We start from the raw sequence: 18,752 nt of genomic DNA, 5'->3' as shown, positions 1-18,752 counted from the left end.
GTAGTTTATCTCATATGTAATTATGAAATGGTCTATTAACAGTAAATACTAACTTATTTTAAATAACCAATCATACATGTAGCATACCCATGACAAAAACATCAGTTTCTAAACCAAATTGAAATGCTGGGTATTATTAAACCATTTAAAAATGCTTAATGAGTTACAATAATGATGTCACTTAAATAAATATGCAAAACATTTAACACAGTGTCCAGCAGGAAGTAAAAGATGAATAAACGTTGATGCTCTCATTTCTCCCTGTGAGCAGTCTTTGGAAAGTCAACAAAATACAGAGTGTGATTTTACTGTGGAAGAGGTGATAACATATATTGGAGAATAACAAATTCATTTTTACTCTTCATTCCTCTTATTTACCTAATTGCTAACCAGTGTGATAGTCATAATTTTTCTTCATTTAATGTCTATTACTATCTACACTTTACTGGCTACTTCCATGTGAGAAATGTAGATTTATACAATTTGCATTTCAAGTTTCACACATTTGCTCTTATTTATTCCTAAATTATAAGCCACTAAAATTTCTGATTTTAATAATATAACCAAAGCATTAACACAAAGTCAATTAACACATGACAAGCTCTTTTAAAGAATTAAATTTATATTGATGCTGAGCATGTCCCAATGGTGCCCACTTCCTAATCAATGCTCATGAATGATTTCTTCCAACATTCTCCTGTGGTTGAAATCTAAGAAATCTAGTCAGGCAAGGTAGTGCATGCCCATAATCCCAGCAGCTCAGGAGGCTGAGGTAGGAGGATTACAAGTTCAAAGACAACCTTGGCAACTTAGTGAGGTCCTGAGCAGCTAGGTGCAACTCTGCCTCAAAACAAAATATAAAAGGGCTAGAGATGTGGTTCAGTGGTTAAGCATTCCTGGTTCAACCCCTGGAACCAAAACAAACAAACAAAAAAATAAGAAATCTACATAATTTGAATCACAAAGGAATGATATTCTTAGACTGAAGTTATTTTCTTAAAAATGTCTCTTGAAATAGATAATTTAGAGAAACAAAAGTAATTCAGGAAAGAACATTTTCCCTTAAACTCTGAAAGTAACTACTTGAAGAACCGTAAAACTGAATCAAGAATTCTATAATTAGGAAAAAAAAAACTGTAATTTTTATATCCTTAGATTTTCAAGTATACACTCAAATATATATATATATATACCCACACTATATATATATATATATATACACACACACATATATATGCTTGAATGCTTATATATATGTGTATATATATACTTATGTATTTTCAAGTATATGTGTGTACGGGAAAAGATTACTATAATTTTTATATCCTTAGATTTTCAAGTATATATATATACTTGTATATATATATATATATATGTGTGTGTGTGTGTGTGTATACACACACACACACACACATATATGCTTTTAAACATTTTTTATTCCACAGGTATGCTTAAGTGGTAGGCTTGGTCATCAGAAAATTAATTTCCACATGTAAAAGTAAAGATTAGTCCCAATTTTTAACATTACCACTTTCAAATCTAAGATTTCATTTTATTCTTGATGGTGGACTAGAGAAGCAGATCCTAAATAATATGATTTCTGGATTACCAAAATTATTTTTTGTTACTGCAAGAATCATATTTAAGTTCAATTTAAGTTAAAGGAGGGCCTCACCTTAATGTGAGGGCCACACCCTGACCTTTATATCTTGAAGCACCACTGACCTACCAGTGAGATCAGGTAAGGGTTCATCTACAGCAGGATGAGGCTGGGGCTCAGAGGCAAATCTCATCCTATTGCAGTAGAAAACACAAAAAGATATAACCATATCATGGGTTTTCTTGCATTGAATAACTTCGAAATAATTATTGTGCCAGAGAATTTTCTTTTATCATATTAAAAGGATTAAAATATGGCATTTATTTAAAAATCAACAATATTTGGCATTCATGCTCTCCTGCAAAGGTCTCATCCAAATATATCTATGTAAACATTGAGCCATGTTCTCTCTCTTCTAGCTGAGTATTCTGGCACCAATAACCCCTTTTTTCAATAACTTTATCATTAGCCCAACCAAGTGACTCATGCCCGTATTATGAGGTACTCTGGAGACTGAGGCAGGAGCACAACTTCCAGGCCTGTATGGGCAACTTAGCAAGACCCTGTATCAAAATGAAATAGAAAGGTCTGGGGATACAGCTCAGTGGTAGAGCACTTGCCTTGCATTGGGGAGGCTCAGGATCAAAACAAATAAGTAAACAAATACAATTATATATTTATCTACATACATATATTTTAATTATTATTCCTACTTATATATTCATATATATTTATTATTGCTACTTAGTTCTACTCTTATCCCTAGATATTTAACATTGTCAATAAATCCTAAACAATGTGCTATTTCAAGACAGTTTTGAGACATAAGCCCAGACCCAATCAAACACATTTTTTTGGCCTAGACCTCTACTTACTTGTCTTACAGGTCATATATTTCTAAACACTCTCTATCATACAATTTGTCCTTTATGAGGAGGTCACTATCTGGAATGTATTCACTGGTTTATGAATACTTTCTTTTCATTTCTACTCCCTGATTGTAATCCATTTCTCTAAACTATTATGAGCTAATTACATAAGTCAAGAAGTCCTTATTACCATCATATTAAGAACAACTATTTACCAACTATTTACAATATAACAAGCAACATACTAAAATGCTGGAGATACACAGATAAATAATATGGAGACTAAAAAAGTGATGAATATTATTTAAAGTAATTTAAAATATTATAATTAAATTTATCCTTAATATTCATCAACTTCTATGTAAGACACAATTTCTGTGTTATTAAAATAAATATAGTAACTTTTTTGGATAAATATCTTTTTAAGTTTTAAGTCAATGTTTTTACATTGATTTTCTAAATCAATATATCAACAAAAATCATATGTTCATTCCAATCACCTGAACTAACTATTTACAAAATAATCTTTGTTAAAACAAACAAATCAAAAAATGTATTCACTGATGGGGGGGGGGTGCTACAAGATATGAAGATATTTAAACCTCAATTCCACCAAAACATAGTGAGGTGGGTCTTCACTGAGATTGGAGCCCACTAACATTGTTGACATAAGAGTCAAGTCCTAAAGGTGTCCTTAGGTCCGTCTCACTATAACCCATCCTTTCCAAAATCTGTGTGTACAGCCTTTAATCATGTGATTGAAATCCTTCCAATAAATTCCTCTTATTTAAGCAAGTTTAAGTTTTTGTCATTGAACAAAGAATCCACTATTACAGGATTCATATTACATTTGGTAAGTATGTTTAGCATAATGAGTCCCTGGTATGGTTTGTGTATGAGGTGTCTCCCCAAAACTCCTGTGTTATTCAGGTACATGCAGAAGTAAAAGGATTAGATTGTGAGAGTCATAACCAAATCAGTCTATCTTAGTTTGAATGTGCTAACTTGGTGGTAATTGTAGGCAGATGGAACATGATCAGAGGAAGTGGGCCATTGAGGCCGTGTCCTGGAAGTATGCATCTGCCCTGCAGCCCCTTCCCGGTTTCCTCTCTGTGCTTCCTGACTGTAACGAATGGAGCAATTCTTCCCCACCATGCCCTTCTACTATGCCCTTCTGCCATGATGTTCTGCTCACCTTTGGCCCAGAGCAATGGACTCAGGCCACCAGGGACTAAACTTCTGGAACCATGAGCCAAAATAAACTTTCCCTCCTATAAACTGTTCTTTTTGGGTATTTTGGTCACAGCAATAGAAGCTGATTAACACAGTCCCTAAATATGTATAAATTTGATGGTGTGATTGAAACAATTTCTTAGATTTCATTTTGACAATATCAATTCATGTGGTCATTTGTTCGAAATGCACCTATCGAACATCTGTATTCAAGGCACCACATTAGATACCAGCAATGCAGTGACAAGCAGAAGTCATGCCCATTTTACTTTTCACCCATCTACAGGAGACTTCCCAGGTTAATTGTCCCTTTTCTTACCTGAATTAGAAAGGGGAGAAAAATTGTCTAAAAGTATTTCCTGAGAAAAAGACATTTTTAAAAGACATTTAAAATCATTATCAGAATAATTCTAATAAGAATAATTTTAGAGAAAACAATAATAAACTAATTAATATAAATGTATTGAAAACTTACTCTCCATCAAGCTATTCACTGATATTTTAGTTGCTTGCACACATCAGATACCTTATAATATTTATGTATTTTCTCAAATGGCATTTTGTTTCTTATTCATCAAATTTTCCACACTTAAGTAAAATGCCCTATCTTTTGAAACTTTTGTTTATGGATGGTTTACTTTTTAAATCATGCTTGACATTCTCCTAATTAAAAACATCAATAAAAATTAATTTGCAACTTTCCATTGGTTCCACTATATCAATTTTACTTCAAATGAAAGGAAGATGAACAAACCAAAGAGTGAAAGGGGTCCAAATATCATTGAATAAATAAATGCATTGACATTTGAAAGTTTCTGCAAAGTGTCAAGAAGATTTAGCAAATTATGGAGATACAGAAGAGAAACATTAATCTCCTAATCCTGAACCAAGAGTTTTTGTAACAGTGTTACTTCCAGATCTGTTTTCCCACCATTGAGAGTGTGAACCTCACTTCTGAAGAGGATTCAGTGACACATGCATTTAAACATGATTTCAACCCCAATTTTTGTTTCTGTTCAAGGTGTGTTCATTAAATGCATGTTTCTTTTTAGTGTGAACCTGTAGGTTTATAGTCGACACCAGTGAAAAACACCAATGAGTAAGCCATTATGCATATATCTTTAAAACTACTTTACCAATCCCATGATTGCCTCATTTAGGAAGTTTCTTCTCTAATTTTGAATAGCATCAATTTATATTCACTTAGTGTACCTGGTGTACATCCCTAAAAGAACTATCTTTGTCTAGCTAGTGAACTTTCTGTTTTCCCGGCTGTTTTTCAATAGACTGTTTTATCCATGGTGATAGGGACTATACTTCTCTTTATATACCCATTACACAGTTAAGGAACTAAATACATACTTTCTGAATTAATAAATTAGTATGGTCCCTAACCTCAATACAATAACAATTATGGGGAATGATATACACATATATCACATGTATACATGTATATAATATTGTTTGTCTATGAAATTATACCTTGCTGTCTGGTATATATATAAATATCTGGTTAAACCACTAGAATATAAATTCATATTTTATTCAGCTTTGATTATCCCCAAAGTCTAGTATAGTGCCAGGCATATATGTAGGATTTGCCATAGATGGTTCATTAGCTAAGGAATTTGCTCCAGGTTTTATATATATATATATTAATTCTAAGTTTACATATATAGCAAATGGAAGTATCTTATCTACTTAGAGCATATGTAGCTATTATGAAGCTCAATCAGAATGGCTATATTAAGTCAAGTCAATCCTATAAATATTACTGTGCATGGCACTATTTATATCAACCCATTGATAGAGGCTGTCATTTATAGGTGCTTAACTACATTACACAATTGAATAAGATTTCTTTTTAAGTAAGAATAATTGCCTAAGTATATGGTGACCTAAGGGTAAGTGAGTATGAAGGCAGAAGAGACCAAATGGCTTGTAATCATCTTCTTTATGTCACCACTTTTAATAGCCCAAGATAATGTAAGGCATCTTTATAAAGACAAAGCTATATTCAGATTTCCCATAGTATGATAAATTCCCTTTTCAATAAGTTACCATTCTTATTTTATTTCACTTTCATATTATTTTCATTATCTTTTATTCTACTTCATTTTATTTCAGTAGTATTTTTTCAGCAAGATATTTCAACCAAGCCAGGACCAAAATCAAACTATCAGACACACAAAACTAGGAAATAAAATAAATTTTATGTTCATATTAATTTTACAGAATAAATTTCCTTAGCTGTAAGCATCTTAGAATTTTGTACTAAAATCTTGCCCCTGTAGAAGATCTTTGTTCATCTTTACTACACAGCACTTTTTCAAAAGCATATAGTAAAAGTTGTTTTCCCAGGCTTAAGTAAAGGAAAAAACTGCATTTGTTTTCTATTCTTCTTGCCTATTTGTTCTGGAACTTTGTGCCCTCATGTTGACCTATTTCCTTTACTACTGGTCCACCTAATTCACCTCTTGGCTGCCTACCCACCCAGTTCTTCAGTGTCTTCTGCTTGTCACACAGCATCTTTCCTTGCCAACTAATATATCATCTTCCATCTGTTTAAATTCCCATGTTCTTTCTGGCACATCTCCGCCTCCATCTTCCCTCTCAGCCACCTACCTTGCTGCCCTTCCATCTGCTAGCATGACTAGTATCTTTTCTAACCTATTCCCAGCCAAAATCATCGCCACTTTTGCACGTAAGCTTATCGAAAGTTTACTTCTTAAAGGGAGATTGCAATTGCAACAACAACTTACACAATCTCAGTGTAGAAAGGAAAGTTAAAAGGCATAAAGATCAGACACATGTTTAATGTTTGAATTTTTCCGCACTATAATGTCATTTTCCATTCTCAACTTCCTTCAATAATGGTGGTTTGAAACAGTGGAGTACACCACAGGATGATATAGCTAATGTCTTTCGGTATGAATGCTTCAGAGGCCTACTTTTTGCATGGTTCAGTTCTTGTTATTTTTGTAGTTAATTGTATTTGGTTCATTGTTACAAAGCTTTGCATTCACGGATTAGTAGTAACCTTTTCTTGGACACCACATTCTCAAGAAAGTTCAATTCAATTTTGTAGACTTAATGTAGCAGAAATATCTTTTAATTAGGGTGTGTGTTATAGTTGCCTACTGGACATGAAAGACATTATGTAAACAACACTAGCATTGGGTAATTACAGATTCAAAAATTTGGGTTCTCAAGTAGTATAAAGACAGCATTTTCTCTCAGCGTTGATGTTACTGCTTGACAAACTAGAGACTTGCCTTCATGTAGTTGATATGATAAACTACAATTAGGTTGTTTGAGGAATTTTTCTTTCTCTATTTGCAGTTTTGAGGATGGAACCCAGGGCATTTTACCACTGAGCTACATCCTGAGCCTTTTTTATTTTTCTATTTTGAGACTGAATCTATCTAAGATGCTGAGGCTCTCAGTGAACTTGCAAACCGCTTGTCTCAAGTCCCCCCATTAGCTGGACTTCGGGAAAATATTTAAAACTCTAGACCTACGTATCTTAAAAGTCTAAAAATTTCTAATTGCTCATATTTCTGGAGGACAAGTCCTCTATCAATCACAATTTTGAAAATAGTTAAGTTTATGCTTATAGCAGGATCACTCAGAATTTATCCTTAAATTCAAAATAACAGTTTAATAAAAGACTGTTTTTTAAATAAAGAACTTTAAGTAAAGAAAGAGCTTTATAATATACATATCATATGTGTGTGTGTGGAGAGAGAGAGAGAGAGAAAGGGAGAGGTGTTAATTTGTATTAAGAGGACTAGAGTGCAATTCAGTGGCAGAGCACTTACCTAGCATGCAGGAGGTCCTGGATTTAATCCCCAGCACCACAAAAACAAGCAAAACAAAGGTTAAAAAAGACTTTTTTCATTTTTGTTTTAATATAGGTTTTATTATTTAGGTCTAATAAGGACAACAGCTCTGATGACTACTGCCATTGAAAAGACAGCTTGTTATACATAAGAGAAAAGGTACACCATACCATATGGAGCCATATGAAGATACACAGAGGCCAGTCAGGAGGCACATGGAGAGAGGGGACTGTGTGATTTTTCAGAGGAAAGAATAGAGGGGACAGGTAAATGTTTAGAATTGTTTATTTTGGATAATTTCAGAGGGCCCTGTCACATAGAAACTAGTCATCTGATATCTATTCTTGGAGTGACTAAGGCAAGTGGATAATAACCCAAAATATCAGAGCCCAGATAGGAAGGTGGGTTGTAGGTATGGACTCTGAATTGGCTGCTTTGCATTTGAATAGGGAACTCAAGTGGAAGTTGTTTACCAACTCTGGTTATTGGTTAACCCTGGGAGGGACAATCTCTATAGATCAGCAAAGTCAAAGCATCAGAATGCAGAATATAATAGGATTAATAATCCTATTAATAATTTAGGATTGATAATCATTAAAAAGAAATGTTGAGAGTTATCTGATGCAGGTGTTAGAAACTTCTCTAGTATTAAATATTTCTAGTGAGGTTAAATGATGTCTGTGAGTGTTCATTACCTGTAAAAACAAGTTTTAACATGATATTCTGGCAGTTCAGTTCTTACTAACTTGACCACACTTTGTTTTTTTTCAATTACAGACCTCTAAACCCTCTGTGTCAGTCCTGACATTAAAATATATAGTATTAATGTTTCCCTGCATGTTTTTATGAATTTTTTTCCTTCAGGATTTAGAATATGGATCCTCATTTTTGCTATGACTATTACCAAATATTTTGACCCTCCCTACATTGCACCTACTTTTCCCTTTATATTTGCTTTATTTGTTTCCAGTGTAAGCACAGGCTCATTATTTTTTTCCATCTAAAGAGTCAGACGACCTAGTGATAGGAAACAGACAGATGTGAGTGGTGGGAACTTAAGGTCAAGGAAATCATTCTATAAACTGGGCCCACTATGCTCGAGACTGGGGCAAAGGACAGGTACCCGATTATCAAAGAAAAGGAAGTAAGTAGATGGTAAATCCCTTTCAACCAGTTGCTAAGAGCCTCCAGGGGAGGGGAAGGGTTGTACTTTCCATCACAAACACCCACTGGGTGACTCTCTTCAGTCTTTTGGTCACATAAGCATGAGAAAAAAGGAGACCTAAAATCTATAAAGGGGCAAGACACCCCCCACTTCCACAGGCACAGCTCTGGATCCTTCCTCTCTCAGGAGAAGTCTCTCTCTCTCTCTCTCTCTCTGTCTCTCTCTCTGTTCTGTTTCTTAAATAAAATTTACTTTTTTGCTTTTGCGTTGGCATTTCTTGAGTGTTTAATCTTCAGGACTACAGGAACAAGGACCCTATCCTGATTTTCAAGACTGATGTAATGCTGACCCCCATGTGATTTCTGTTTTAAAAAGCAATTTACCTGCAACCCTGCCTGGATTAAGTCACCAAGATATATTACATTCCCCAGCAAACAACCTATTACCTACAGGAGAAATGTAGGCCCCAAATGCCAATAAAAAAAATACAAGTTACTCTGAAGGAGTGGGCTGGAATTGAGGTCTTCTGTGAACAAATTCAAGAACTCAGGGTGATAAGCATAACTACCTCTATAAGACCAGATTCCAATTAGAACTAGTAATATAGGTGAAAGAGAGCTAGAGTTATTGTGCACAGAGGGGCTAAAAAGTCTAATGTCATCCTGCTGTCAGTCAAAAGTCAAGATGTGAACCTGGGTGGTACTCTCTGGAAACTTCCCTGCGATCCCCAATTAAAACGAAGGGCAGGAGGAATGCGTCATCCTTCTTCCCTCTGAGAGGACCCATTCTCTCCCTAGAAGTATACCCTTTTGCATTTTCCTCTATCTTCAGTAAATTCATGCCTGCTATTCTGAGCTTCATATCTGAAATCTTTCCCGTATAATGACAAGAACTGGGGTGAAGAGGGGGTTTCTGTGGCTGCCTCGGCTCCGTGGCATGGCTCATGCCCTGTAATACTAGCAAAACTACAAAAAGAAGATCATTCAAATGCTTCCTTATTGCATCGAGTTGTCTTTTGAGAGGAAAGACATTAAGAACCAAAAGAAAAATGGGATGAAAGGTGTATTTCAAGTGAGAGGGAATCAATAGTGAAGCGTGCATGAATTTATATCAAAGGACACACCCCTCAGTATCCACTCCTGAGCATACCTTGAAGTGCTTCATTAACTACTCAGGGTATATTTCAAGGTAGAACTAACTTCATCATTTTCTCCAATGAGAGAGAAAAGATAAAATCTTTTGATTATTACGTTTTAATATAAATTCATACTCGAAAAATTTTCTGTGAATTTTACAAAGCTTAGAAATGATCAGGAATTTTTTCCAAAGAATCAAATGGGGAATTTCCTTACAATGCAAATAAAAGCTCTTAGTTAATTTGTATATGTGTTTTAAGTTTGGGAAAACAGACATATTATCTCACTATGAATATTCTGAAGTCTCTTAACCTGCCATAAGTCATCTATAATTTTCTCACAATCCTATATAAATGAATATATACATATAAATATATATACATATATATAAGCATAGATATGTAGTTCTCTATATAGGTTTATTATAAGTTCCAACAGCCCTTATATATATATATCAGTATTTATTCCCTAAAAGAAATTAATAGTTTACCATTTCAAAATTTTCTTATCAACTGATTTCTCAGTGTGCTAGTTTATCTCTAAAATTAATTTTAAAGTAAATGGTAAAACCATTGACTAGTAAACCATTGACTAGAATTCTTACACATTGATTTTAAGAGTCATTAATAATGTCTATCAACCATGAATTAAGTACATTTTGTTTCAAAAATCTTATATTTGATGTTTTATTATTATATTTTCTGTCTTTCCTTTTCATTATGTCTTTTTGGAATATCTTCAGTCCCTTTTTCCAATTATATCTAATATGATTATACCTCACCATAATAATCACAAACCAATCTTATTTTGGTGTTTTACCTCATATACATCGAGGTTGATGCTCACAAGTTATTCATTTCCTGTTAGGCTCTCCCCAGAAAGAGTCTACAGAAATTAATATAACTACTTGAAAAGTGGGAACTGAGGCTCCCTTGGTTCACATTTCTGTCATGTGATTCAGCAAATATTTCTTTTCCGTCCATTGAGTATTTAATGAGATGGATTAATGTCTTGGCTTGACACCCGAAACAAGACAGAGAGGTTTAGGTAAGTTCAAGTGCAGTGCTCCCTGTATCCCTCTGTACCATCTCCCATGCTCCTGCATTAATTTCATTGCTATGATCTTGTCATCCAGCGCAGGGGCTTCTACTCAGCCACAGTCACCTCAGCTAGATCCAACAAGGAGCACTGCCATTACACTCATTACTCAGAATTTACGTGTCATTAGGCATAAATACCCTCAAGTTTCTGCTCCCTCCATTCTTTTTCATTTCCCTTTAGTTTCCATTTTACTATCTGATAATGGAACACCTCAGCCAGGAGGCATCTGGGCAGAACTAAGCACCATGACTCAGCATCAGGAGACCTGGAAGATATATAGGCACCTACTTCTTGCTTTCCCTCTCTAAGGAAAAACTCCATGTGGGCGCTTCCTCATATACCTGAACTAGATTAGCCTTGAGGATTTAAACGCTGTGGTCATGCCTAGAGTTCCCTGCCACGCCAACAGGCAGTTGATAGGAAACCCAGCTGATGTAGTAACACTGTGGCAGAATTGAAATGCACTGTGAAATGCTCAAGGAGTGGTTTTCCTGTGCTCTTATTATCAGTGTTCCATATTTCTTCCTTTGTTTTTAAGTAAAAGGATGCCTATTTTACAAAACATAGTTGGCTTTATTTATTATCGGTTATCAAAAGATTTAGCAAACATTTTTAAAACAATATCAATAAAAACACTTAAGGAAGTAGAATTACATATATATTATACATTGTTTTATAAATTATGTATCATATATATTCATATATATATATATTTGCTGATAATGTAATAATATAAATTTACTGTTGAAAAGTCTCCCTAAAAATTTTACTATATCTAAAGTCTCTTATTAAATGTATGTTAAAGCTATTTTCTCACAATAAAGAAATATTCATGAATTCTATGCTGAACATTATTTGTATACTTCTTAACTGCCATGATATTTAAACAAGTAGATTTAATTCACAAAGACCTCTAACCAATATAGCATTACAGTATATTTTCAGGTCTGTAGGGTTTTTGCAAATTTTACTTGGCTCTTATTTTATGGGTCCTGTAATTGTATAAGCTTAATTTTTAAAACATCAAGAGAACTACAAATCTTCTCCCTTCCTCTCTTTCTCTTTCCCTCCCTCCTCTCCACCCCTTCTCTGTAAATTTCACAATATGCCATCTATCCATTCCTTTTGGAGTAAGCCCTTGACAGGAGGAAAAAATAAAATAACAGTTATTGTAGGTAAAAGTCAAACTGTTCTGTTTCAGACAAGGTCTTCTCTCAAGGACACACTAGTCCAAATGGTTTTAATTCCATCTGCTCAATTTGTATGCAACATAGTATTTGAGTTTGAGTACCTCAGTGCTTTCCTCTACTTGTGGGAGAAGGATTGAGCATTTTTTGGTTTCTATCATCATCATTATCTAGAATGAGAAAATGTTGATGTTAAGGAAATAATCTGAGCCAAAGCAATGCCACAGCCCTGCTAAAACTTCTCCACCAGGAGGTAATTTTCACTTATTGATTCAGCTCACTCTCAGTGCTGTCCCTCCCCGGTTTGCAGACATACACGTTTGGGCTCAGGTACATTCTTGAAAAGCCTTGCATGCAAAATTAAATACCTAGTATGGTCAAACACAAAATAAAGTCACCTCTCAATTAAGATAACAATTGAGAGCCCTGCCGCTGCTTTACAATACTGAGGTCTGAGTCCACCTTACTATTACCACCACATCACCATTATCCCAACTCAGCACATTCTAGTTTAAATTACCTAAACTAGAGAAAAATCTTGGACTTACCTCATATGTTGAATTATCTGCCGTTCTGGGTATTATGTCTATTGCAAATTGTCCATTTGAATAAATGCAGCGACAGTTATATCACAATACGCCTCTCTCCTGCAGCAGAAGGCAAGTTAAAAGGACTTCAAGCTGTGACCTCAGAGGCAGGCACAGCCGCTCCCATCCTTCAGCCAACCTTCTGGGGAGAACAGGTTAGATGACTGCAAAGCTGGCTCTCTACATAGCAATACTTTCAAATAAAGCCTTCTGTGCTGTGAGCTGGGGGGTTTACATCTTCCAAATTCGGCTGGCCCGAGTCAATGCTGCTTCTATGCCTGAAAATATTAAGCATTTTACTGCAGTCACTTAATGCAAGAAACTATCTGAGGCGACTTCACAAACCCTGTCATTCTGTTTGGAGACTAAAGAATGAGCACAGAATGAGCACGGCATGCATAATTCATGCATTAAAATCTTCAATGCACTTCCTGTAGCCGCTGTTCTATCCAGTAATGGGCTATTGATCACCTCATCGCTAAGACAATCGGAGCTCCCTGATTGGTTTATTTCCACAAATAAAATTACAACCTAAATCACAAGCAGAAGCCTCCAACCCTGCAGCAGCCACTCGGGTAAAACATTCACATAGACAAGATGACATTTGCATACTGCAGAATGTTCAAACTGGACTCTCTCTTGGGCAGAAAATGCTACAGCATCTGTTTTTTCTATTCAAAACACATACGTACTGCAGGTTTAGGCTGGATGCTCTACATTTTCGTTAAGACACACAAAGTTGTTTTTCCTACCATTTCTGGGGTATCAAAAAGGCTCAATGAAAATTAAGAAAAAATAAATAAAAGGGAGAGTAATATGTGGCTATAAAAATAGATTTTGTTTTAAAAGCTGGACTCATTCAAATAACCTTTTTTAGAATACATTAATTTTTAAATAATTATTTTTTCATTTTTATAAAGTATGAAGAGTTTTTTCTATAAATTATCATAGTAAGTATGTGTGACCACAAATATTAACTATTTTGAATCCCAAGTTCCTTTACTTTGAGTGTGTCAGTAGTTCTGAGGTCTCTTTTTCTAGAACTCAAGCTTGTAAGAACACCTCACTGTTTTCAAAACCCCCAAAAAGATGCTTTAAAACAAAATGTACATTTAGATATGATATTCTTTGGGAGGGAGAAAACAAAGTAGTACTTCAGAATGGCATAATAGTATTTATAAAAATACAATAGTAGGAAATCCATACAAAACAGAATAATGCATACATGTATAAGGAAGTTGTTCACTCTTCAGTGTTTTGGAAGTAAAACTAAGTCTTATTTTTCCACCCACAAAGGACTGAACCTAATGTTATTAAGGTCACTGAGTTGCCTAAAGTCTTGTCTTTCCAAAGCTTTATTCATAATGTGTGTGTGTGCACGTGCACACACATGATTTGTGTTTCTATGTCATCACATAAATATGTGTGATGACATAGAAATATGAGTATATGTAAAACCAGAGTAAAACCTTCAAGCTTATATTTTGAAGTTAGAATAACGAGTAACCATTGGAGGGTAGCTAAGGTTTCCCATCTGACATTTATATTGTAGGGAGCAATTCCCCTTTGGAGAACATAGGATCATTCTGGTTTTTGGTCAATAAATCCGCAGTTGATATCGGCCCTCGAGGGTAGTAAAGGTGCTGAAGACAACAGAGACAACCAAGGAAATATGCCTTTCTCAAATGTATGTAAAGAATAATCCCTGCTTGCACTGATAAAGATTAAGTTAAAATATCCTAAATGGCAGTATGAGAAATTAATTATCCAATTAGTTAGTCTTTAATATATTCCATATTCTTATTGTTGTGTTTTGCCCTTGGTAGCTTCTATTTTTATATTTATATATTGCCACTTACCTAATAAATTTCAAGTAGACTACATAATATTATTTATTTATTTATGATTTTATCATATTATTGTTATTTTATAATAATATTTATCTTTCTCTGAGTAGTATTCCTTATTCTTTAAATAGGATATTGAAAAGTTTCATATATTTTTAAAGTTATAGAAGTTTTATCAAACATCAACAGAAGTAATTTCATATGAAGAGAATATCTTATTTAAAAATAATATAAATTTCAAAATTTTTAAATGTATTGATTATAAGGATAGAAAATCTAAATTACTGATATAGCCTTCGGTAATTACAAATGTAAGCATCAGAAATTCAAGCTCCCTGAAATGACATGACAAATAGTGCATAACCAGGTGCCTATGAAGAGAATTAGTTTATTCGGTCTCTCTGCAGTGAATGGGAGAAAAACCAGTATTTTTTTCTCCCTTACAAATATCAATAGTTCACGTCTAAAACAAAGACTGAAAATTTGGATCTGCTAGTTGTCTAAAAATGGGGAGAGAGATGAACAGAGACAATCAACCTGGAACAGACCAACATTAAGAGCCAGCAAAAAGGAGGATATAAGAGAAACAATGAATATAATAAAATCCCAAAGAAATCAAAAAAGGGAGGTGGTAAGAAAGACTTGAATGAAAATTCCTGGAGAAAATAGTACTCTCATATAAAACAGTCCAAAGCTGTAATAAAGAGCCACTTTCCATTTTCCAGAAGCATGGCTATGCTTGAGAAAAACACTTAACCGATCCTTTCAAAAGGATGAAAAACAGAGATGGCCGCTTGGAACAAATTTGATCTCATTGCAAATCAAGAGACTTTCCAATATTTCAAATTTTTAATGCATGTAAAATACAGAGTGAACACTATATGGTGAAGAGGGTCAATAAAATAAATCAAAATTTGGGAATAAATCAAAGCATATTTAGTTTGTTAAATCTGTATGCCTATTAAGGTGTATAATTAGACTGCCTGAATACTGTCATTTGGAAAAATGCACAATTTGTCTCCAATATAAAAAGAAAATAATGTCACGAGAATGCAGGAAAAGAATTCAGTCCAAAGTTCTTACAACCCTGAGCTCAAGGAGATAAATTCCATAGGAGATTACATTGTTCCATGAGATTGAAAACATTCTTTCTACTTTTCTTTTTTTTTTATAATTTTAATTAAAAATCATAAATTTACATAGGGCAATGTTGTTTGATTCATTTTGTTATTTTTTTCCCTTCCCCCCTCCCCTCCCACCCCTCTTTTCCCTCTATACATTCCTTTCTTCCTCATTCTTACCACCCTCCTTATCCCTAACCCTAAACCTAATCCTAACCCTAACACTAACCCCTCCTACCCTCCCCCCCCATGTCCTCATCTGCTTATCAGCGAGATCATTCGTCCTTTAGTTTTTTGAGTTTGGCTTATCTCACTTAGCATGATATCCTCCAATTTCATCCATTTGCCTGTGAATGCCATAATCTTGTCATTCCTCATGGCGGAGTAATATTCCATTGTATATATATACCACAGTTTCTTTATCCACTCATCAACTGAAGGGCATCTGGGTTGGTTCCACAATCTGGCTATAGTGAATTGAGCAGCTATGAACATTGATGTGGCTGTATCTCTGTAGCATGCTGATTTTAAGTCCTTTGGGTATAGGCCAAGGAGTGGGATAGCTGGATCAAATGGTGGTTCCATTCCAAGCTTTCTGAGGAATCTCCGTACTGCTTTCCAGAGTGGCTGCACTAGTTTGCAACCCCACCAGCAATGTATGAGTGTACCTTTTTCCCCACATCCTCGCCAACACCTATTGTTGCTTATGTTCTTGATAATCGCCATTCTAATTGGGGTGAGATGAAATCTTAGGGTAGTTTTGATTTGCATTTCTCTTATTACTAGAGATGTTGAACATTTTTTCATATATCTGTTGATTGCTTGTACATCTTCTTCTGTGAAGTGTCTGTTCATTTCCTTAGCCCATTTGTTGATTGGATTATTTGTATTCTTGGTGTAGAGTTTTTTGAGTTCTTTAAAGATTCAGGATATTAGTGCTCTATCTGAAGTATGAGTGGCAAAGATATTCTCCCACTCTGTAGGCTCTCTCTTCACATTACTGATAGTTTCCTTTGCTGAGAGAAAGCTTTTTAGTTTGAATCTATCCCAGTTGTTGATTCTTGCTTTTATTTCTTGGGCTATGGGAGTCCTGTTAAGGAAGTCTGATCCTAAGCCAACAAGTTGAAGGTTTGGACCTACTTTTTCTTCTATAAGATACAGGGTCTCTGGTCTGATTCCGAGGTCCTTGATCCATTGTGAGTTGAGTTTTGTGCAGGGTGAGAGATAGGGGTTTAATTTCATTCTGTTGCATATGGTTTTCCAGTTTTCCCAGCACCATTTGTTGAAGAGGCTATCTTTTCTCCATTGTTTATTTTTGGGACCTTTGTGTAGTATGAGAAAATTGTATTTATTTGGGTTTGTGTCCATGTCCTCTATTCTGTACCATTGATCTACCTGTCTATTTTGGTACCAATACCATGCCGTTTTTGTTACTACTGTAATAGAGTTGAAGATCTGGTATTGCGATACCCCCTGCTTCACTCTTTCTACTGAGGATTGCTTTAGCTATTCTGGGTTTCTTATTCTTCCAGATGAATTTCATAATTGCTTGCTCTATTTCTGTAAGGTACATCATTGGGATTTTAATTGGAATTGCATTGAATCTATATAGCACTTTTGGTAGTATGGCCATTTTGACAATATTAATTCTTCCTATCCATGAACATGGGAGATCATTCCATCTTCTAAGGTGTTCTTTAATTTCTTTCTTCAGTGTTCTGTAGTTCTCATTGTAGCGGTCTTTCACCTCTTTTGTGAGATTGATTCCCAAGTATTTTATTTTTTTTGATGCTATTGTGAATGGGGTAGTTTTCCTAATTTCTCTTTCTGAAGATTCATCACTTATGTATAAAAATGCATTGGATTTATGAGCATTGATCTTGTAATCTGCTACTTTACTGAATTCACTTATGAGTTCTAAGAGCTTTCTGGTGGAATTTCCAGGTTCCTCTAAATATATAATCATGTCATCAGCGAACAGGGATAGTTTGAGTTCCTCTTTTCCAATACGTATCCCTTTAATTTTTTTGGTTTGTCTAATTGCTCTGGCTAGAGTTTCAAGGACAATGTTGAATAGTGGTGAAAGAGGGCATCCCTGCCTTGTTCCGGTTTTTAGGGGGAATGCTTTCAGTTTTTCACTATTTAGAATGATATTGGCCATGGGCTTAGCATAGATGGCCTTCAAAATGTTAAGGAATGATCCCACTACCCCAATTTTTTCTAGTGTTTTGAGCATGAAGGGATGCTGCATTTTATCGAATGCTTTTTCTGCATCTATTGAAATAATAATGTGATTCTTAACTTTTAGTCTGTTGATATGGTGAATGACATTTATTGATTCCCGGATGTTGAACCAACCTTGCATCCCTGGGATAAAACCCACTTGATCGTGGTGCACTACCTTTTTAATATATTTTTGTATGCGATTTGCTAAAATTTTGTTGAGAATTTTTGCATCGATGTTCATTAAGGATATTGGTCGGAAATTTTCTTTCCTCGATGTATCTCTGTCTGGTTTAGGTATCAGTGTGATATTGGCTTCATAGAATGAGTTTGGGAGGGTTCCCTCCTCTTCTATTTTATGGAATACTTTGAGAAGTATTGGAATGAGCTCTTCTTTAAAGGTTTTGTAGAACTCAGCTGAGAACCCATCTGGCCCCGGACTTTTCTTTGTTGGTAGGCTTTTGATGACCTCTTCTATTTCATTGCTTGAAATTGACTTATTTGAGTTGTGTATGTCTTCCTCGTTCAGTTTAGGTAATTCATATGTCTCTAGAAACTTATTGATGTCTTCGAGGTTTTCTGTTTTGTTGGAGTATAGATTTTCAAAATAGCTTCTAATTATGTTTTGTATTTCACTCGTGTCTGTTGTGATATTTCCTTGTTCATTCCAAACTTTAGTAATTTGAGTTTTCTCCCTTTTTCTCTTTGTTAGCGTGGCTAAGGGTTTATCAATTTTGTTTATTTTTTCAAAGAACCAACTATTTATTTTGTTAATTTTTCCAATTGTTTCTTTTGTTTCAATTTTGTTGATTTGGGCTCTGATTTTAACTATTTCCTGTCT

The 18,752-nt window shown here is 34.8% G+C and overlaps 1 protein-coding gene across 7 annotated transcripts in view; it reads right to left on the bottom strand.

Moving 5' to 3' along the window:
• The window catches only part of CNTN1 (contactin 1), a gene marked incomplete at its 5' end in the record, with an annotated part of 348,115 nt that overhangs the window by 207,834 nt on the left and 121,529 nt on the right, over window positions 1-18,752 (bottom strand). For 2 of the 7 annotated variants that reach the window (XM_079139318.1, XM_079139323.1), the window contains one exon: window positions 12,682-12,998. The exons of 2 other annotated variants lie outside the window; for them this stretch is intronic. Of the gene's footprint in view, window positions 1-12,237; window positions 12,254-12,681; window positions 12,999-18,752 lie in introns of those variants that run through there. 3 more of the 7 variants (XM_079139320.1, XM_079139324.1, XM_079139321.1) reach the window with 2 other exon arrangements.

Source organism: Sciurus vulgaris (genome assembly GCF_902686455.1).
Source record: "Sciurus vulgaris genome assembly, chromosome: 5".
NCBI lineage: Eukaryota > Metazoa > Chordata > Mammalia > Rodentia > Sciuridae > Sciurus > Sciurus vulgaris.
This window is presented reverse-complemented; position numbering and strand designations above follow the sequence as displayed.